This window comes from Myotis myotis, unplaced genomic scaffold, assembly GCF_014108235.1.
Source record: "Myotis myotis isolate mMyoMyo1 unplaced genomic scaffold, mMyoMyo1.p scaffold_m19_p_2, whole genome shotgun sequence".
Taxonomy (NCBI): domain Eukaryota; kingdom Metazoa; phylum Chordata; class Mammalia; order Chiroptera; family Vespertilionidae; genus Myotis; species Myotis myotis.
Genome location: NW_023416324.1, coordinates 128789209 through 128811836, shown reverse-complemented (window position 1 = coordinate 128811836; position 22628 = coordinate 128789209). Strand labels below are relative to the sequence as shown.

Sequence of the window (22628 nt, the reverse complement as noted above, 5' to 3'; positions counted from 1 at the left end):
TCGTTTCAGATGAGATAAGGAAGGGTTTGTCCCCCCAATCAAGGAAGAAGAGGCTGCTTCCTCCAGGAAGCACAGTGGGAATTAGAGTCTCAGTCTATAAGATTCCTCTAAGTTAATAAAATTTTTCCTTATCCAATCCTTTTGTTTTGATTGGTTTTTTTAAGTACTAAAATTTTCAAGTTAGAGTTCTATTAATGCTCTGAATAGAGTTTAAATTTAAATTACAATTTTTCAAACCCACATATTTAAAATTCCAAACCTTGGTTTTGTCTATATGGGCCATCTTATCTCTTGTAGATAAGAGATTGTTTTAGGTTAGTCATTGAAATGCTCTAGTTTTTTGCTTATAACTTGAACAGAGAATTTAAAGCCCTAACTCATCATTTTCTGTATGTTATTCTTTGAATGTAGCCAGAAGTAACTCGTCCACAGAGCACTTGCAATCATCACTTATACCCTAATGGCCACTTTGTCTAAATGATCTGTATGACCAATATCCCAATTTCTCCTGGAGATGAGGTCATCACTACCTTCAAAGAGAATCAGAACAGATAATTACTCCCAGATTTGAGGGACTATTTCTTGGAACTATTCCTGGGCAAAGAAAACTACTACATCAGTCAGAGTTCAGTCATGGAAACAGAAATCAACCTATGTATTTCAAACAGAAAGGTTTAATACAAAACCAGCTACCTGCAGTATTACTGGAGAGGATAGAGGAATAAACGCAAGCATTGGGGTGGCTGTCTAGAAATTAGAAAACTGTGAGAAGCTGATGCTGAAGTTGCACCTGTGAAGCAGTACACTCATGGTGGACTTTGGATTTTTAGAAGCTACATGAAGCCATTGCCACCACTCCATTAGTCTCTGATGCCCGCCTCATACTGGAGGAAGAATGAATCTCTTTTTGTTCTTCTGAATCTTGTGTGAGTGGATATAACAGGCAGAGTCTAAACCAGAAGCTTGTTGGTGAGGGGCTTGGGAAAATATAGTTCCCAGTATGCAGTACCCACAGTAAAGGGGAGATGATAGAAGGAGGTGGAGATAACACTGAGCACCAAAATATAATAACCAATATGTGCTCTTGTCAGAGATGCCCAAGTCCAAGCACTGTCATCTCTTTCTTATATTCTGCTGTAGCTTCTTAGCAAAATTTCTCTTGACCACCCATAACTCATTTCCTCAAAGCAGGCACCACCCCCCTTTTCTCCTTGTTTTGAACTCTCTGATTACCTTTTATTGCTCTTGGAATAACATCCAAACCCTTGCAATGGCCTACAAAGCCATTTATATCTGACTCTTGCCTGTATCTCTGATTTTGAAAACTGCCTCTCTTTGCCTCATTGCCTATACTTCTCACCCACCAAGGATAGCTTCCTCATGTTTCTCACCAGAACTTCTTGGAGGGGTCTATCATATAACCCAGTATTTCTCAAATCTGATTCCTTCATGTTTTTCCTAAAAAGAAAGATTTTGCTTCTCACTTTTACACTATTGTAGTTGGGACTCTAACATTTGCAGTTTTAATAAGCCACCAAGATGGTTCTTACATAGACTGCCTATGTATTTTTTTCTATTTTATTTATTTTTGGGTTTTATATATTTTTGGAGCTGCTGGACTAAAAGTTATACCAGAATTTTTATAAGAAAAAACTCTCTAAGAATAAGTGAATGCCAGCCTATCTCCAAGAATAACCCATGAGTATAGTAAGATTGGCCACTAATGAGAATTTAAGCATATCTTATCTTAAGGTCTTAAAGAAAAAAATATCTCATCTAAACACAAACTACTAGTAATTCAATAAAATGTCCCTTGCTACAGACTTAGAAACTATTAAGCACCCTGTACTTGTCCTAATGTTGGACAATTTATGAGTTATTTTCTTCTTTTGATAGGATTTCCATCTCACTTACAAAAACAGGAGACCACTATACTTTGGATAAAAAGATATTGTGACACCCGCAGGACTTTTTACAAGGTACATGGAAGTCATATCTGTGATCTAAAAATCGGGAATTCCTTACACTGAGGGTAGATGCTAAGCTCTTATTCTCTATATAAGATGAAAGCATCAAGAATCTTGCCTGGACTTTGTGGTGTATTCACTCCAAACATTATTGGAGGCAAAACTGAAGCTGTCCTACTAGTACATTGGTTACATCCTGAGAAGGCAGGGTTCATTGAAAAAGACAATAATGCTAGCGGGTGGGGCGGGGTGGAAAGAAGGCAGCAGGAAAAGAGGAAGACCAAGTATGAAATGGATTGACTCCATAGAAGAAGCTATAGTCTGTGTCTGCAGAAGCAGAGCAGGGCTGTTGAGGACAGGATATTGTGAACATCACTCATTCATAGGGTCACCAGAAGCTGGAATCGACTCAAAGGTATGTAACGCACACACACAAACACACACACTCACACACAAGGGTTATGGGGCTGTTGAGATAGGAATAAATAATTTGAGTGGGACAAACTTTTCTTAATCCCTAAATGAAATAATTTGAATATTGATCACATTTTAGATTCTAAGAAATTAATATTCCTCCTAAATAGTTTTGAGAATTCCTGGAGATTGTGCTTATATGTGTTGGTGGTTATTTGTTGGTTCTTGTGCCAAATTCCTGGTTTTGGCTGTCTTCTTCCTGATTATTCTGGCCGTCTCTCTCTACCTCCACATGTTCCTTTAGCCTTTCGGATTAGCTTCCCCCCCTCAATATGTAACTGTAGACTTTATTCCCCAAAGCAGAGGGAAGAGACAGCATTACTAAGCTAGTAGTTAATAAATCTATAATAAAGATTTGGGGGGGGGGAGGGGGTTGGTGAAGGAAATTTTAGCACAGAGTGGGAAATTGCTCTTTCTACACATAATCACACACTGTCTCAGGGAATATTTGGTCTTAATCTGTACCTATGTTACTAGGACCTATTCTCTTTTTCAGGTATTTTCTCCTAGTTATTGTTCTCTTGTCTCAGTCCTGACCACTCCATCTCTTTCCATGTTTCACAACCTCCACCCCAGCAAAATTGCAGAAAAATTCAGCAACCAAGCCTCCTCCCCATGCACCTTTACTTTCTCTAGGTTGCCTGTTCAAAGCTAAAAGTATTTTATGTAAAAACAATCTCTCTACATCAGCAAGAGCAAATATTAACTATATTATGCAAAGCAGTTAATTATCTTTTTCTATGTTTTCTCATTCTAATTCTGCCTTATGTTTTATCTTTCATAAAAAAATAAAAATCTATTTTTATTGATTTTTATAGAGAGGCAGGGACATACATGGAGAGAGAGAAATGTCTATCAGTTGCCTCCCACACATGCTCTGAGCCCCAACTGGGAATGGAACCCCCAACCTGGGTACGTGCCCTGGACGAGAATCAAACCCACAACCATTTGTTGTACTGGGAAACACTCAACCAAATGAGCCAAACTGGACAGGGCAAAAAATAACATTTTTTTAAAGAAAAGAATTCATTTTCTATTTAGGAGGAATTGTGAATTAAAAAAAAAACAAAAACCTGCAACTTTTTCTTTCTTTTAAGGTAGCTATATTTCCTTATAGCCACAGTGAATAGTGTATGCTTTCTTTCAATTCAGAATACACCAGGAGTGAGAAAGAGAGAATGATATTGAAAGGTGAGCACAGCCTTTTTAGAGATCTAGAGTTTGGATTCCTTCAACAAATGTTCATAACTCAGTAGAATTCTCAATATTGGCTGCTCATTAGAATTACCTGGGGAGCTTTTAAAAAATCCCAATGCTTAGGCCCCTTTCAGACCTGTTAAATCAGAATCTCTGGGAATGGAACCCATGCATCAATAGTTTTAAAAACTTTCCGACATGATAACAATGTGCTGCCAAAATTTAGAATGACTGATCTGGAGAAAAATGGAGATATAGCCATGGCTAGTTAGTGGCCAAGGCCATCTTGTCAAGAGCACAAATTCTATCAAAAGTAATCGGGGGGAGGGGGGGGGCGTTGAGGAAGTCAGAAGAGTTTTGCCTGTTCTGTTATTTAGAAAGAGTAGAAGTTATTTCTCCTTTTTAGGGGGGATTTTAATGTGTGATGATCTTTATTTACAACTTTATTGGCATAAAAGAGGAGGAATAAGTTTAAAACCGTTTACCACAGGGCATTGCAGCTGATCCTGCCAGATTAAAGAAGTTTCATTTTAAAGGTCCATCTAATCATCCAAAAACATACAACACTGAATCTGCATATGCAGTTTCCTTTACGAAGTATAGCACTCATGTTGTAGGCAGTCTTTTAAAGCTGTAAATACAAAAGAAATAAAATCATCCCCTAAAACCTGCGTTAAGTAAAGGGTATTTTTAAATTTAAATTTATATTGTTCTTGTAGCAACACATGCCCAATGAAAATCAAAAGCTGGCAAGCAGTGACACTTCCTACTTGAGCGGACACAGTTATAACCATCAATCATTCTCTGAAATGAGATACTTTCAGTTTACTACTCTGCACTTCCTATGAGATGTAACCAAAACCAGAAGACAAGACGGGGGGAGAATAGTCCTTTTTTGCAGGAGAGTAAGCCCTCCAAAATCAGCATGGGTAACATCCTGTTGAAGCATTCTAGGTGGAAAAAATAATAATACTGTCAATTTCAATTCCTGCTAAACTGGCTTAATGTTTTCATACCCCAAATCAGTTTTATTTGTTATTTTCAATCACTTCAAGGAAATGCTTGCACACTATTGGATCTTTTTATTTTTATTTCCTGCTTCACCATGCTTCTTCTTCACTACTTCTTCCAGTTTTTCTCATCCCAATTTTCCATAGTATCTTTTTGAAGTTCTTCATCTCTTGCATCAATGTAAACACTTCAGTTCTCACACTTGGTCTCCAGAGTGAGGTCATGGGAGAACTTACACTATTCTCCTTCAGTGCACTGTCCTTGCTTGAAGAACACACACACCACAGGTTTGGGATCAGCAGCACCTTTATACCTCACCCAACCTAAACCTTTTTAATGTAATGAGTGACAGCCTTGATAAACTTCTGTTTTGCTCCTTTTTTGTTCTTTAACATAGAAGTTTTGTCTTTGATAATCTTCTCCTTTTTCTCCTGCTCCACCTTTTTGCTCCTCCCAACCTGAGCCTGTTTCTTGGGGAGCATCATGGAGACAGGTGGCACCGGCCAGACTGGAGCACAACTGGACACAGTCCAGGGACCCAGCCCCGCATGCCACAGCAGGGGAGATGCAGGCTGCAGTCGCCACTGCGCCTCAAAAGTGAGGCCTAGAAATTTTTTTTTTTTATAGAGTGAGAGAGGGAAAGACAGAGAGAAATATTGATGTGAGAGAGACACGTGGATTGGTTGCCTCCTGCATGAACCCTCAACCAGGGCCCAGCAACCAAGTTATGTGCCCTTGACTGGATTCGAACCTGGGACCCGTGGTTGGACGCTCTGCTCACTGAGCAAAACTGGCTAGGGCTAGAAGTTATTTCTTAAAGAACATCTGCTCATCTGTGGAGTTTATAATACAAATGAGTAAGAATTAAGCAAGCCCATATAGTCAACGATGGGTAGTGAAGGTTTGGGTTGGGTGAGGTGTAGGTAGCTGAACTATGTCAACTTTATCACGAAGCATTTGAAATAAATATCCTATTGATTTTTCAACATGTTTGAGAGGGAAGTCAAAACCATTTGACCTTAGATATCATTTCTGAAAGAAGCCATCTATATCAACTTGCCATTTCCTTAAACACTTTACTTTCTTGGCTGCAAAATTCTGTTCATGGTTGACTGAGCTTTGATGCACACAGGCAAACAAATTCCTTCGTTCCGTAACAAGTATGATGTTCTATAAGACATTCTTTTACTTAAAAACAAAACAAAAACGTTTTCTCTTTTTAAAACTTAAAAATTGTATAAATATCTAATGAGTTCATATTGAAATCCTCTAAAATTATATCTTTCAGCTCTGGGTTAATAATTTTCCAGTATGATTATTATGTAGAAATACAAAAATGAGTAAAGGAACTGACAAAATCATAAGCTCTTTGCCTCACTACCTAGTTGAAAAGGTATTAATTAAATCATTGGAAAGCCGAGTTATTCTCAGATTTTATTATGAATATGAAATGAAAAATGTTAAAAAGGGAAAGAATGTGTTGAGCCAATTATTATTATATTCAATTTTCTTGTCAGTCTATATTTATTTCAGGACTAAGATGGTATCCATAGAAGCTATTGTTCAATATCCACAAATGGTAGAATCATTGATACTTATAGAGGTAGGCTTGAAATAAAGGGACAAGTTTGTGTGTGTGTGTTTTTTTGGGGGGGAGCAGGGTTTGAGGTATTTTGGGGGGCAGATGGTGAAGTAAATAAGAAAAATTGTTATTCAAATGGTCTGACTGATAAAAAAAAAAGAAATGGGAGTGCGAGAGATGTTGGAAAGAAGAGTAATTTAAAGGAATCTTGTGACAGTATAGGATAGTGATTATCTTCTGTAACATGGCTCTGGCTCAGTAGTATTTGGGTTTAAATATAAAGTTTTCTTTTTACTAAATCTGTAACTTTGTACAAATTATTTACCCTCTCTATAGCTCAGTTTCCTCTTTCTCCATAAAATTGAAATAAATTAATGCTTATTTTATGAGTTGGTGTGATATTTAAATGTGTATATTTTTAAATCAATTTATCAATTTCTATTTATCTATTTATCTACCTATTGATTTATCTAATGAACTTACAACAGTGCCTATTGAATGTTCAACCAATATTAGCTATTATTATAGAGTAATGAATTTGTGGTTGGATAGAATGATGCAAGCTAGTTAATAATATGAAATGGTCTTTTCCATAAGAAAGTTAATAATGTAGATAATGAAACACAATATGTATTATATATTAAATTTGAGATTAGATGTGACAAAGTGCTACTGTAGATCATTTTGGGGCTGCCCGGTGTTCAGGTTGTAGCTTGGCTTTTTAAAAAAATCTTTATTGTTCAGATTATTAGAGTTGTTCCTATATTTTCCCCCCATAGCTGCCCTCCACCTGGTTCCCACCCCACCCTCTGCCCTTATCCCCCCTCCCCACACTGTCCTCATCCATAGGTGTATGACTTTTGTCCAATCTCTTCCAGCACCCCTCACACCCCTTTCCCCCCGAGAATTGTCAGTCCACTCCCTTTCTATGCCCCTGATTCTATTATATTTACCAGTTTATTCTGTTCATCAGATTTTTTATTCACTTGATTTTTAGATTCACTTGTTGATAGACATGTATTTGTTGTTCATAATATTTATCTTTACCTTTTTCTTCTTCTTCCTCTTCTTAAAGAATACCTTTCAGCATTTCATATAATATTGGTTTGGTGGTGTTGAACTCCTTTAGCTTTTTCTTATCTGTGAAGATCTTTATCTGACCTTCAATTCTGAATGATAGCTTTGCTGTGTAAAGTAATCTTGATTGTAGGTTCTTGATATTCATCACTTTGAATATTTCTTGCCACTCCCTTCTGGCCTGCATAGTTTCTGTTAAGAAATCAGATGACAATCGTATGGGTACTCCCTTCTAGGTAACTGATTGTTTTTCTCTTGCTGCTTTTAAGATTCTCTCTTTGTCTTCTGCTCTTGGCATTTTAATTATGATGTATCTTGGTGTGGTCCTCTTTGGATTCCTTTTGTTTGGGGTTCTCTGAGCTTCCTGGACTTGTAAGTCTATTTCTTTCACCAGGTAGGGGAAGTTTTCTGTCATTATTTCTTCAAATAGGTTTTCAATATCTTGCTCTCTCTCTCTTCTTCTGGCACCCCTATAATTCGGATATTGGTTTGCTTGAAGTTGTCCCAGAGGCTCCTTATACTATCTTCATATTTTTGGGTTCTTTTTTCTTTTTGCTTTTCCAGTGGGGTGTTTTTTACTTCTTCATACTTCAGATCTTTGAGTTGATACTTGCGATCCTCTAGTCTGCTATTGGATCTCTGTATAATAGTCTTTATTTTAGTCAATGTATGCTTAATTTCTAGTTGGTCCTTTTTCATACCCTCGAGGGTCTCACTAGACTTATAGAGGGTCTCACTAAATTTATCAGTGGTTTCTAGAAGATTCTTGAGTAACCATATAACTGTGGTTTTGAACTCTATATCCAGTAGTTTGCTTTCCTCCATTTCTGTCATTTGTGACATGTTTCTTTGTCTCCGCATTTTGGCTGCTTCCCTGTGTTGATAGAGTGGCTTTCTGTGCTAGGTGTCCTATAGGGCCCAGTGGCTCAGCCTCCCCAATTACCTGAGGTGGACACTCTTGCTGCACCCCTTTGTGGGCTGTGTGAAAAATCTTGTTGTAATTAAGCCTTGATTGTAGTTGGTATCACTGGGAGGAATTGACCTCCAGGCCAATTGGCTATGAGAATCAGCTGTGTCTATGGTGGAAGAACTTCTGTGCTGGAGACACCCTTATGGGGAAAGACTTGCTTCAGTGGGGCTTTGGTGCTCACTGAGTCTGTCCCCTGAGTGTGTCCCTTATTGATCTGAGGAGTTGTAATCTGGATGGTTTCACTCTGACCAATGGGTACACTGGCACTTGAATCTCTAAGGAGGTGCTAATTTAGCCTCTGCATGAGGCTACCCAGCAGGAGGTATGGAGAGATCTGGGATTCTTCTTCTTTGTTTGGGGTTTGGAGGTGTCCAGATGAGGCCCAGCTGTGAAGCAATGCAAGCTGCTGTGGGGCCTTGGGCCTTCTCTTGGGTGTTCTGGGTCTCTCTGACCCAGCTGCAGTTTGTTAAGTAATTGTAGATTTCAAAGGGCCAGGTCATTCATATGCAAAAGCCTCTGCCACAGTTTGGGTGGGGTGGGGTCTCAGGGAATCAACAGGGCAGAGCAAACAGCTATGGCTGATCCTCAGTCCTGCCCTACGAGGTCCTGGGTCTTGGTGTCCCGAGGTAATTGCTGCAAGCACCTCTGAGAGAAAGCCGCCCTCGAGTTCTACCTGCTGCCAGACAGTCCAGTTTCTCCTTGTATGAGTTTGGGTCCCCAGAGACTTGACCTGAACTGGAGTCCATGGACATCGAGAGCTTGTGTCTCCCTCCCGATTGAAAAAGATAACCTTGTCCTCAGTTGCCAGCCCTTTCTACGTGCACATCCATACCTCTGCACTTTACTTCCACACCTCCTCTGAGTCTCAGTGTGCTTTTCTCTTTCCTTCTAGTTGTAGAATTTCCTCTTAGCCAGCCTTACTGTGGTTCCATTTTGTCTTTTAGTTGTATTTTTGAAGTGGTTGTGCGAGGCAGCAATTTCAGGTGTTTACCTATGCTGCCATCTTGGTTTCTCCTTGGCCTTTTTTTTTTTTTTTATAATTGATATTTAACTTTAACGTGCATAATTTATATAATCTTAATCCTAAAACCAGTATTTTACTAAATACAGAAACTCAAGTGATGCTTCCATTAATTTTTTTTAAAAAGATACTCCACTCTTCTCATTAATAGTCAACATAGTATCAGATGTTAACCAATTCATAAATTCAAATTGTCTCTCTCTCTCTCTCTCTCTCTCTCTCTCTCTATCTCTCTCTTCATTTTGAGAGTGAAGAAAACATATGTGGAAATAAAGTGTTATTGTCTGGAAGCTATGTATCCAAAGAATCATATGGCGTTAGATGCCAGGGCCATTGGAGATTTGAAGATAATAAGAAGAAAGTAGGATGGACTATGTTTCTTCATTGTGAATCACACCAAGTCATAAATCTCCAAGGGAGTATTTTGGAAACCTTTATCAATAGCCTTTTGGGGGTTGCCTATAAATATATGACAGAAAGAATAAGCCAAAATTATCATTCCATCCAGAAAAAAACTGAGGGTTTGAGTACCACTGGTAAATAATTGAATCATGATTCTATTAGAATAGTTATCTCAAAGCTTCTCTTTCTATAACAATGGGTATGCAGCCCAATGTGGATCCTATTCTTATTCCCAACAGGCTTGAAAGGCCATAAGCTGGAAGCCTGCTTTACAAATCACTGATTTGATTCTCTGCTTCATCTAATCTGATGTTGATTCCTACAAGTGTATGCTTCATCTCAGATATTGTATTCTTCATTTCTAATTATGGTTTCTATGTGTGCGTTTTTTATGTTATTGAAGTTGTCACTACGTTCCTTGAGCATCATTATTAGTATAACCATTGTCTTGTTCTCTGTATCTGGTAGTTTGCTTGCCTCCATTTCATTTATTTAGTCCTTTCCCTAAAAATTTCTTATGTTCTTTAATTAGGGTCATGTTTATTTGTCTCCTCAATTTGGCTGCCCAAGCAGTGGCAGAGGCTTTTGCATATGAATGACCTGGCCCTTTGAAATCTACAATTACTTAACAAACTGCAGCTGGGTCAGAGAGACCCAGAACATCCAAGAGAAGGCCCAAGCCCCCACAGCAGCTTGCATTGCTTCACAGCTGGGCCTCATCTGGGCACCTCCAAACCCCAAACAAAGAAGAGGAATCTTCAGATCTCTGTAGCTCCTGCTGGGTAGCCTTAGGCAGAGGCTAAATTAGCACCCTCTTAGAGATCCAAGAGCCATGTACCTAGTGGTCAAAGTGGGACCATCCAGATTACAACTCCTCAGATCAATAAGGGACACACTCAGGGGACAGACTCAGTGAGCACCAAAGCCCCACTGAAGCAAGTCTTTCCCCATAAGGGTGTCTCCAGCACAGAAGTTCTTCCACCATAGACACAGCTGATTCTCATAGCCAATTGGCCTGGAGGTCAATTCCTCCCAGTGATACCAACTACAATCAAGGCTTAATTACAACAAGATTTTTCACACAGCCCACAAAGGGGTGCAGCAAGAGTGTCCACCTCAGGTAATTGGGGAGGCTGAGCCACTGGGCCCTATAGGACACCTAGCACAGAAAGCCACTCTATCAACACAGGGAAGCAGCCAAAATGTGGAGACAAAGAAACAGGTCACAAATGACAGAAATGGAGGAAAGCAAACTACTGGATATAGAGTTCAAAACTACAGTTATAAGGTTACTCAAGAATCTTCTAGAAACCGCTGATAAATTCAGTGAGACCCTCCATAAATCTAGTGAGACCCTCGAGGATATGAAAAAGGACCAACTAGAAATTAAGCATACACTGACTGAAATAAAGAATATTATACAGAGTTCCAACAGCAGACTAGAGGATCCCAAGAATCAAGTCAAAGATTTGAAATACAAAAAAGCAAAAAACAACCAACCAGAAAAAAACAAAAAAAGAATCCAAAAATATGAAGATAGTGTAAGGAGCCTCTGGGACAACATTAAGCAAACCAACATCCGAATATAGGGGTACCAGAAGAAGAGAGAGAGCAAGATATTGAAAACCTATTTGAAGAAATAATGACAGAAAACTTCCCCTACCTGGTGAAAGAAATAGACTTACAAGTCCAGGAAGCTCAGAGAACCCCAAACAAAAGGAATCCAAAGAGGACCACACCAAGATACATCATAATTAAAATGCCAAGAGCAAAAGACAGAGAATCTTAAAAGCAGCAAGAGAAAAACAATCAGTTACCTACAAGGGAGTACCCATATGACTGTCAGCTGATTTCTCAATAGAAACTATGCAGGCCAGAAGGGAGTGGCAAGAAATATTCAAAGTGATGAATACCAAGAACCTATAACCAAGATTACTTTACGCAACAAAGCTATCATTCAGAATTGAAGGTCAGATAAAGATCTTCACAGATAAGAAAAAGCTAAAGGAGTTCATCATCACCAAACCAGTATTATATGAAATGCTGAAAGGTATCCTTTAAGTAGAGGAAGAAGAAAAAGGTAAAGATAAAAATTATGAACAACAAATACATATCTATCAGCAAGTGAATCTAAAAACCATGTGAATAAAAAATCTGATGAACAGAATAAACTGGTGAATATAATAGAATCAGGGGCATAGAAAGGGAGTGGACTGACAATTCTGGGGGGGAAAGGGGTGTGGGGTGCGGGAAGAGAATGGACAAAAATTGTACACCTATGGATGATGATAGTGGGGGTTTGTGGTAAGGGCAGAGGGTGAGGTGGGAACCGGGTGGAGGGGAGTTATGGTGGGAAAATAGAGGAACAACTGTAATAATCTGAACAATAAAGATTGAATTTAGGAAAATCTGTTTAGTATCTTCACTGTGGTGCTGCATACATAGATATACACAGGTCATAAAAATTTTATGAAATACACACACAAATAAGTACAAATAAAACTGAGGAAGTCTAAATAAGATCAATGGATGGTATTACTGTCGATATTTTGACTGTCATATTATACTATAGGTTTTCAAAATGTTACCATTGGGAAAACTTGAAAAAATATACAAGGGATCTTTTATATTATTTCATACAATTGAATGCAAATCTATTATTATTCCAATTAAGAAAAAAATGTGAAGGCAGATTAAAGATATTTTCTAATTGTAAAAGATAGAAGCAAAAATAGCTTAATATATTTGTTGTTCTATTAGAGGAAAAGACAATACATTTGCTTGTGTGGTTCCTGATGAATCAGCACACTTTTTCTACAAAGGGCCAGACAGGAAACATGTTAGGCTTTGTGTGCCATGAAGTCTCTGCTGCGACTGCTCATCATGGCCATTGTAGCATAAAAGCAGCCACAGTAAATAAACAAACTTGAGCATGTCTGTGTCCTAATAACTATTTATTTATAAACATTTAAATCTGAATTTTGTATAATTGTCATGTGTCATTAAGTATTATTCTTTTTTTTGCTTTTTCTCAACCATTTACAAAATGTGATGCCCATTCTTAGCTTGCAGGTCAGATGCAAACAGACAGCAGGGCAGAATTTGACCCGAGGGATTAGTTTGCTGACTCTATGCTATAGTGAGGCAGAACTGGCTGAAAACAAAATGCGTACAGTAAAATGGAAGCTAGATGGTGTCTCTGTCAGGGTGGAAGGAGGATCTTCACAAAACAGATGAGAGACTGAAATCGATAATCCAAAATGACCTCTGACTGGAAGGTTCTGTGATTCTTTGGATTTAATATCCTGAAATGTAGTTTAAAGGGTAAAAAGAGATTTTGTTACTTATTTAAATATAGTTATTTTAAAATTTGGCTAAAAATAATACCTATTTTTTGCAATATCTCTAAAAAGAAATCTGTACCCTTGTGTTTTTGAATCCCAAAGCTTTCTCCAAACAAGGATTCTTCTTTGCCTTCTAATTCATCTCTGATATTGCAGGGAATTTCTTCAGTTAGTTTATTTCAATTGTGTAGTGGAAGCCACAGTTTAGCAAAGGCTCTGGCATTTAGCAAGTGCTCAATAATAGCTAACTAATATTGCAGTTATTATTATTTTTTGACAATTTTGCACAAATATAATAATACTAGAGGCCCGGTGCATGATTTTGTGCACAGGTGGGGTTCAGCTGGCCCGTCCCAATAGGGGCCAATCCAGTTGGGCTGGCTGGGGGGACGGGCCGTGGGTGGTTGGCCAGCCAGCTCCGCCCCTGGTCAAACTGCTGATTGAGGGGACAATTTGCATATTAGCCTTTTATTATATAGGATTATATAGGATAGCTACCCATGCCACAGAGAAGAGAGAATGACTCAAAGGACCCCCATGTAAATTCAGTTCACTGAGATATCAATGTAAAAGAAGCTGAAATATTTGGTTTTAAACCTTGGAAAGGATTCTGTTTTTCATTGCTTTATACCTGAAATTCAATTGTGACAACTTCATCTCTTTATTTTAAGGCTTTGGGCTCTGTGTAAATGCCAGATCCTTGGAAAACCTGCCAGACTAAACTGCATGAGTGGGAACAAATTCAGGTTTTGTGAGACCTGAAATTATCTTTAAAAATAAGACATAATTATGAATAAAAATTAGGTACAGGAATTGGGCAGGGGGCTATGCAACAGAGGGATCTGATGAGTTTGACAGCAAATTCACTTCAGAAATCAAAAATGAATGGCTCAGATTCTTTACTAAGAATATTTTTTAAACAAATGAAGGAACACCCCAAGGCTTAGGAAAATTGAGTTTCTGTGAGCAATGAGATTTTCAGCATATGTTGAGCAGAAAACATTGGAAACTGGGGAGGCCACAGTGCTTTCTGTAACAAACTGCACCTGTGTCACAATTTTGTTTTCCCCTTTCTATTCACAGTCTCTTCATTATTGGTGCCTCCTGTCAACTTAATGTCCCCCTCCCCAACAATTAAATAGGCAACTAAAACCAAATAACCCAATGAATATGTCTTGAAAATAAGCAAATGTGGATTTTTAGTAAAGCAAATTATCCAAGATAGGAAATAGAGATTCTGTTAATGAGAACATCTTTTGGAAAGGTACTATCTTCTAAAAATGATCAAAGCTTTAGGACCTAGGAAAGTGTAGATCTTTGAACCAATAGCCTGGAGTTCTCTGAGGCAGTTCAGGCTCTCATTCCTCTTGTCATTAAGCACACACACCGAAGCATGTAATTATGGCAACATGCTGAGAATTGAACTGCTGCTACATGAGCATATGTCTTCCTAGATGCGCTCTGAGCAATAGCTGATCAATGAGCATATCTTTGCAGTTCGTGCCAGCATTTTTGACTTAGGTCAATCAGATGTTACTGAATCGTTTAAGTCTTAGCTGAATATTAGAATTTTATCTATGAAGTCAGGAAGAGTCATACCTATAGTGTGCTTAACAGAATTTCACCAGATTCGTAGAAGTTGTAGAAATTTGGGGTGCAACCTGGCCCAGGTCGCATGCATCTGAATGTGTGGATACCTGCAACATCAAAAGCAAACCTATTATCTATAGTCCTTTTTAAGAGGACTATAAGCTATTGCCAGATAGATTTTGAGTCACATTTCAAATATTGAAAATTACAAATTGTATGATTAACTCTCAAAAATTATAGCAGATTCAAGAGTAGCTACAAAATGCATCTGTTTCATAGGCTGCATTATTAGGCTTTTTTATTTTTTTTTTAATTTTTAGCCTGAGGGGTGGTATTTTAGCCACTGAACCAAAATTGTGAATCACTCACAATATTGGTGGAATCTTTAAATAGCTGTTTGTTTGTTTTTTGTTTTTTTTTAAATATATTTTATTGATTTTTTACAGAGAGGAAGGGAGGATAGAAAGTTAGAAACATCGATCAGCTGCTTCCTGCATATCCCCTATTGGGGATGAGCCCGCAACCAAGGTACATGCTCTTGACCAGAATTGAACCCGAGACCCTTCAGTCCGCAGGCCGAGGCTCTATCCACTGAGTCAAACTGCTTAGGGCTAAATAGCTGTTTTCATTATTGACATAATCTATTAACTGCTTTCATAATGGCTCACCTGAAACGACTATGGCCCTACTTAATATGTCTAATACTCCACAGCATATACTAACAGGAATCTCATCCACTGAGCCTATCACAGTGCAGGAAGTTTGAAATGAACTATGCCTCCCTGACATCTGCAAATCCATAAATGTGCCAGCAATTGCCTCGAGATGGAATCAACTTTGTCTCACATACATATCTCACACATTTACTTACAATATTTTAGTGTGCAAATGCTGCCATGATTGAAACTCGTTTTGTAAGAGTCTCTGATTTTATGTTTAGCTTTATGTGTTTTTATAATTCATTGACACTAATAATACAATAACTACCACATAAAGGTGTGATATATTTTGAAATTAAAAAAAAAGTGAGGAAATTGAAATTTACTAAAAGTCTCCAAAGATGGAATTGATAAATAGGCAGTGCCTCCCTCCCCAGAACTCTTTCTTCGCATGTGCTCTCAAGATTCTGGAATTGAACTTTGTGATACACATGCACATGGTAGAAGTGCTATTACGGGACCTGCATTGTGCTCAAGATTGTGTATTTTCCCCCTTTTGTGCATGTAGAATAATTCTGCTATACCTTTGCTAATGGAATTTCCCCCAGTATGATTTATGAACCAAGTCTTTGCCTGAAAAAATTATGACTATATCTACCCTAAATCTCACTGCATAAAATAGCCCTGTTTTAAAATATATATATATATATATATATATATAATTGATTTCAAAGAAGAAGGAGGGAGAGATAGAAACATTAATGATGAGAAAGAATCATTGATTGGCCGCCTCCTGCAGGCCCCACACTGGGGATCAAGCCCATAACCTGGGCTGTGCCCTGACCAGGAATTGAACCGTGATCTCCTGGTTCAGAGGTCCACGCTCAACCACTGAGCCACGCTGGCCCAGCAAAGTAGTCCCTTTAAACCTTAATAATCCCTTAGTGGCAACTAGCTCTTTTTAACATTCTTTGATTAAAAACAATTGTGATTTATAGAGTGGAGGTAATAGCTCCACTTAAGATCCTACTGTTATTAACAGCACAGCAGGAGACCTCTCAAGACAACAGCTTTTCAGCAGAGAATGTTATGGAGTGACTGTAACATGTTTTAATAGCTGCAGCCTATCCCCTTTTAAAGTGCCCAAAGGAAGAATGTTGCACTGATATGTAGGCTAAACACATACATATCTGAATGATTTCATAAACCAATTCCATGCATCTTGTTAATTTAGACTGTTTTTAAAAAGTCACATTATACACATTTTACAGCAGCACTACTTGAAAAGATTTATTATGTAAGCCACTATGTCTTACATAGCATTAGCATATTGCAAATGAGAAATCCATCCATTTTGTGTTTGATAAAATGTTTTCCTTTACTTCATATAGACACTTAATACAATTAAAAGCATTTTTTTACTTAATCATTTATTTGCTGTTTAATCCTAAAACCCTGATGACATCACTCTCCTACCTTAAAACTTTAATGCTTTAAAAAGAAACATCTTTCTTTACTCTCTACTATTACAATGTAATGATATTTGATAGAAAAGTAAGTGACACTCGAGAGAGGAAACTAAATATCCTTTACCTTTTAAACACATTAGATATGTAATTTAAGGTAATTGAAACTATTATATTCCAGAAGTTAAAACAAATTCTCCTACCTTATTGCATATCTGTGCTAACATTCAATAAAGTAATATTGAGGGTAAGAGTTGTATTAAAATACCATGGGGAGCTATTTTTTAAAACCTGTTCTTTAGGTTGACATCAGTGAGTTATTGAAATTATTATGAGCAATATTCTCACCAGACAGATATTGAGAGCAAACCTCTAACATTTGTCCAGAGGGTTGGGATGAATATTTGAATATAAGCACTGAATGGAAACCCTGGGGTCATTTAGTAGAACGTTCTCATTTTATTGATTATGAAAACTCAAACCAGAGAAGTGATTTGCCCAAAGTCAAACAAAGATCTTGGCTAATCTGGCCTTTCATTGTCACTTTGATGCTTCTGCTACTCTACCACCGTTCCTTTCCTTAGCAAATGTTTAAATAAAGATTTGGAGGCTTCTGGGAAACAGTTTTAGGGGATTTTATCCTGTTACAACTTTTTTTTTTCTTCCAACTATGCCTTAAATAAAATTTACCCACTCTTCAATTATTTAGTGAGTCAAAATTTTGGCAGTGTCTCTCTTCTTTATCCAAAGTCTTTATTGTTTATTATATGCTATAGCGGTAAAGCTCCAATTGCCATTAGTCAAATAAGAACCCTAAAGAAAGGATTGGCTCTCTGATTCCCCTGAATCAGCTGAAAGGACTGGGTAGAAACATCTCCAGGAATGCTCCAAATACAACAGGAAGCCAGGCCCTTTCAGACCACTGAGAAGGGTAGAGTATACAGGGATGACTCTTTGAGGCTGCTTATCTTTGCTCCAGGAATCTAGGTAGATATTGCAAAAGGAAGTGAGTAGGGAAAAGAGAGAAGGAAGGGTATACCAGGAAGGCATATGTTGGTCTTGTTCTCAATGCAAAGCTATGTCAACCTTTTCAAGACCGAAGTTGTTTGAATTGATATTCACTGAAAGTGAACCAAGAGTTTCAGAAATATTGCAACCACAAGGTTGCTAAGCATCCCTCTAATGTACACAGAGGAAGACTAAAGACTTTTACCACAGGCCAAGACTATTCAAATAGAAGGATCTCAAATAATCCTGAAAACAACGTGACCTGAATGCTCGCAGACCCTAATAAGAGTGGCTCTTGCCATCATTGTTTTACAAAACAAACTTTTATGCAATGACATTTCCTAATTTAAAAACAATTTCACTTGATGTCCCTCTAATTCTGTTCCTCATCAAGTTTCATTTTGTACTTATAGGATTATTATGCAAATAAAGTTAAAAGGTAAATTAAAGGTAAGAGATCCTGCATAAATTGGAGGTCTAATAAATAGTAAATACTGAAATTTAAGTGATGTTCTATTTATTATGCAAAAATATATTGCTTTATAATTAGTAAATTTGTATTTCTTTTATGTTACATCAGGGCCATACATCTAAGTGAACATTTCATTAGCAAAATATAAACAAAGCAAACTTAGTTGGTCAAATATAGGAAAATGCAGCTTTTTGTCTGTTTTTAGTTCATTCAGATATTGGCCATCATGTTTCCAGATGTGAATGTGTGTATATTTAAAATGAAGGTATGGTATAAGCTATGTATTTTCAATTTTAAAATGGAAAAAGACCCTAAAATGAAAAGGTTTTATTGCTCCTAATTTTAAAGCAAATATTTACCATGGCCCTTGGATATGCTAAGCTTTCATTAATTATTATTTAAGACTTTAAAATATCTAAAGAGAGATTGAAAAGTCAGAGTTTCCATCCAAACAACTCTTCAGTCTTACCAATGTTTCTATCACTCCACTGAATTTATACTAGAAAATCACCAGTTAATCACAATTTTGTCAAATCTAATGGACCTTCTCAGTGACTGACTTTCAATAAAACTTCTCATCAAGTGAAAAGCTTTACAGAGATTCAGTCCAAGATGACAAAGTCGGTGGAAGCTGGATTTACCTCCTCCCATGGCCACATCAAAATTACAACTAAATTATAAAGCAATCAACCTGGATAACCATCTGAAGATGAGCTCAACAGAAGTCTTATAACTGAGGATACACAAAAGGAGCCGCATGGAGACTGATAGGAAGGATAGAGACATGAAAAGGGCTGGCTCACTCCCACATGTGGCGGTTGATAAGCTGGAGGGGTATCATGGCTGCAGAGGTCTCTCCTGAGGAGCAATGCTTCCCCAGCCCAGGGCACCAGTGCCAGGAAGAGGAGCCCATGTAACATCTGGCTGTGAAATCCAGCAGGGATTCTGTCTACCCGGGTGAGACAGAAGGCTGCTGGAAACCCAAGCTTTTTCTAAAGGCCCCAAGCACAAACTCTCACCTGTAGGCATTCACCTTGGACTCCGTCAGAGGGACAGTGGCTCAGAGGGTGCCAAAGTCATACAGGAGAGACTAGTTGTGTGGCTTCCATGAGAGGGCTGGAGGGATAGTCACAATGTCTCTGTGTTGAGTTCCTCTGCTGTACCGACAAGGATGGCATCTTTCCTGGTTAGAGGATTTCCCCCTTCAGAGCATTAGCTTATTGAGTTTCACTGGCCCCACCCTGACATCTCTCAGAGGCCCCACCCTATGTACTGAGCTGGGCTGTAACTGTGCCAGAGGTAACCAGCCTGGGCCCGTTGTGCCGTCTTTCTAAAAAACTCCTGAAGTGTTCCAGGTGAGCTTGAAGGTTCTAGAGACACAAAGGGAGAAACTGAGTTCTGAGGCTTGAGGATGAGGGCCATCTTCCTAAAGCCCCACAGACACTATCTTTCTGGTGTGAAGCCCTCCCGCCACTGGCCGAATCTTCATCTGTTTTAGCCTGATGAGCTCTACTAGCTCCACCCTGTTGACTCCTTCCCACCACAAAGAACTCCAGGCCCCACACAGATACAGGCAGGCTCAGTATATCTTGAAATATTTGTTGAGTGGCCTCAGAACCAGCACTGGTGACAAACTTGAATCTGTGTTAACCTGGTGAACCAACTTGCCCTTACCTGGTGGCTCCCTGAGAACCTGTCTCATGCAACTCATAGGGCCTTTTCAGTGGCTGAGCCTAATTGGCAGCCAGCAGGCACAGTGGGCCTGGGGTGCCTTGGCCTTTTGCTGACCTGTCCCAGGCTGGGTAGTGATGGCAGTCAGCCTTCATTGCAGCTTGGCCTCTCTCACATGCACCCAGGCCCAGCATTAGCATCTACCAATAATTTCTTGCTTTATAGCTATTAACAAGTGGCTTATGGCCAGACACAGGCAATATTTGACACTAACCTGCACTAGAGTCTCTCCCAAGAGACCCCAAAACCAGCATATCAAGTGACTGGCTGTAGACTATACAGAGTACCACCTGATTAGCTCTATAAATGTCATATTCAAAGGTAGGTCCCAGCAGGCACCAGAAACTGCTTAGACAAATTCCACTTTGTCGGGTCAACCATTGCACAGCACTGTGCCCATGGCCTATCCTCACACCCAGCCAGCCTGAAGGTCAACCCCATCCACAGATGTGCCAGCAGCAATCAAGGCTCAATTACTGCAGAAGCGCACATAGAACCCACACAAGGGACATTCCTGATACACCTGGCTCAGATATCAGGAGATTGTACCACTGGGCCCCACATGACACCTACTGCATAAGACCACCTTACCAAGACTGGAAGACATAGCAGATCAACCTAATACAGGGAATCAATAGGGCGGAGCAAACAGCTATGGCTGATCCTCAGCCCTGCCCTAAGAGGCCCCAGTTCTCAGTAATTGCTGAGGTAATCGCTGCCAGCACCTCTGAGAGAAAGCTGCCCTCGAGTTCTGCCCGATGCCAGACAGTCCAGTTTTTCCCCGTATGAGTCTGGGTGCCCAGAGACTCTCCCAGAACTGGAGTTCAGAGCTGTCGGGAGCTTGAGACTCCCTCCCAATTGAAAAAGACAACCGTGCCCTCAGTTGCCAGCCCTTTCCGCGTGTGCCTCCATACCTCTGCACTTTACTTCTGCGCCTCCTCTGAGTCTCAGTGTGCTTTTCTCTTTCCTTCTAGTTGTAGAATTTCCACTCAGCCAGCCTTCCTATGGTTCTGGATGATGTCTGTTTTGTCTTTTAGTTGTATTTTTGAAGTGGTTGTGTGAGGCAGCAATTTCAGGTGTTTACCTATGCCGCCATCTTGGTTTTTTCAATACTAAACAGATTTCCTTTTTATTCTTAAACCTCTTTCATTCTCATGTGGTATAGTTTGAAACTTCTACCCATCTTTCTAACTACTAATAACTTTGCAATCTATTGATATTCTGATTAAAGTATCTATATCTATCCCTAGTTCTGTTACATACAGGTAGTTTGAATTTTCAAAAGAATCTAGGAAATGTTACCAATGAAGTTTAAAGCAAGTTAAGAAACACGGAACTTTGGCCACCTCAGATAATATAGTCTTCTTTAGGGACAATTGTGATACTCCTAATACAATAGTTAAAAATGTAATAGCCAAATTAAAATCTGCATGTAAAGTAGTCAAATAAATAAAAAATCTAAATCAGTAATAGTAGAGAAAAATTATAAAATAACGCAGAACTTAGGAATAAGAATACCAACACACACACACACACAGAGGGAAAGAGGGAGGGAGGCGGCTGAGAGGGAGAGAAGGTAGGAAGAAATGAAGGAAGAAAGGAAGGGATCACATATTACTAGATGTGAAGGATAGAGAATATGGATCCTACATATAAAGAATTATTTTCAAAGAATAAACCAGAGAAAAACATACGCAACAGAAGTACTGTATGGAATGACACTCCTCTGTGTTGAATAAAAGCATGTATCTAGAGAATAAACTGTCCATTAATAATATGTATCAAGGAATGATCCTATATAATAAAGAGGTAATATGCAAATTGACCATCACTCCAACACACAAGATGGCTGCCCCCATGTGGACACAAGATGGCCTGCAGGGGAGGGAAGTTGAGAGGAATCAGGCCTGCAGGGGAGGGCAGTTGGGGGCAACCAGGCCTGCTGGGGAGGGAAGTTGGGGGCAACCAGGCCTGAAAGGGAGGGCAGTTGGGGGCAACCAAGCCAGCAGGGGAGGACAGTTAGGGCTAACCAGGCCAGCAGGGGAGGGCAGTTAGAAGCAACCAGGCTGGTGAGGGAGGGCAGTTTGGGGTGACCAGGCCTGCAATGGAGGATAGTTAGGGGCAACCAGGTCGGCAGGGGAAGGCAGTTCGGGACAATTGGGCCAGCAGGGGAGCATTTAGGCATCAATCGGGCTGGCAGGGGATTTGTTAGGGGGTGATCAGGCTGGCAGGCAGAAGCGGTTAGGAACAATCAAGCAGGCAGGTGAACAGTTGGGAGCCAGCAGTCCTGGATTGTGAGAGGGATGTCCAACTTCCTGTTTAGACCTGATCCCACTGCCTAAACGGGCAGTTAGACATTCCTCGAGGAGCCCCAGATTGGACAGGGTGCAGGCTGGGCTGAGGGACATACCCCCCCCTCCCTTGCATGAATTTTGTGCACCGGGCCTCTAGTAATAGTAATAAAAGTCATATACCTAATATAATCTTGTAACACTTTAAATCTCTATGACAAAGATAGAACTCTAACAGTTTCTAAGAGAAAGAAAAATAAAATAGGTAACTACAAGAGTACCTTACAAATTTGAGGACGATATGGTGTGGCCTGATAATTATAAATTGATTAAGCCATTTACTTAAAAATGCAAGAATAATTAGTT

The 22628-nt window shown here is 39.2% G+C and overlaps 1 long non-coding RNA gene across 1 annotated transcript; it reads right to left on the bottom strand.

The window, feature by feature from the left end:
• Nucleotides 1-377: 377 nt before the first annotated feature.
• On the bottom strand, nt 378-19435 carry LOC118677289. Its single transcript, XR_004974364.1, has 5 exons — nt 19260-19435; nt 14645-14742; nt 12875-13006; nt 4124-4269; nt 378-530 (listed from the first exon to the last, which is right to left on the bottom strand). It is a non-coding gene; the product is annotated as an uncharacterized LOC118677289 (long non-coding RNA).
• Nucleotides 19436-22628: the final 3193 nt, after the last annotated feature.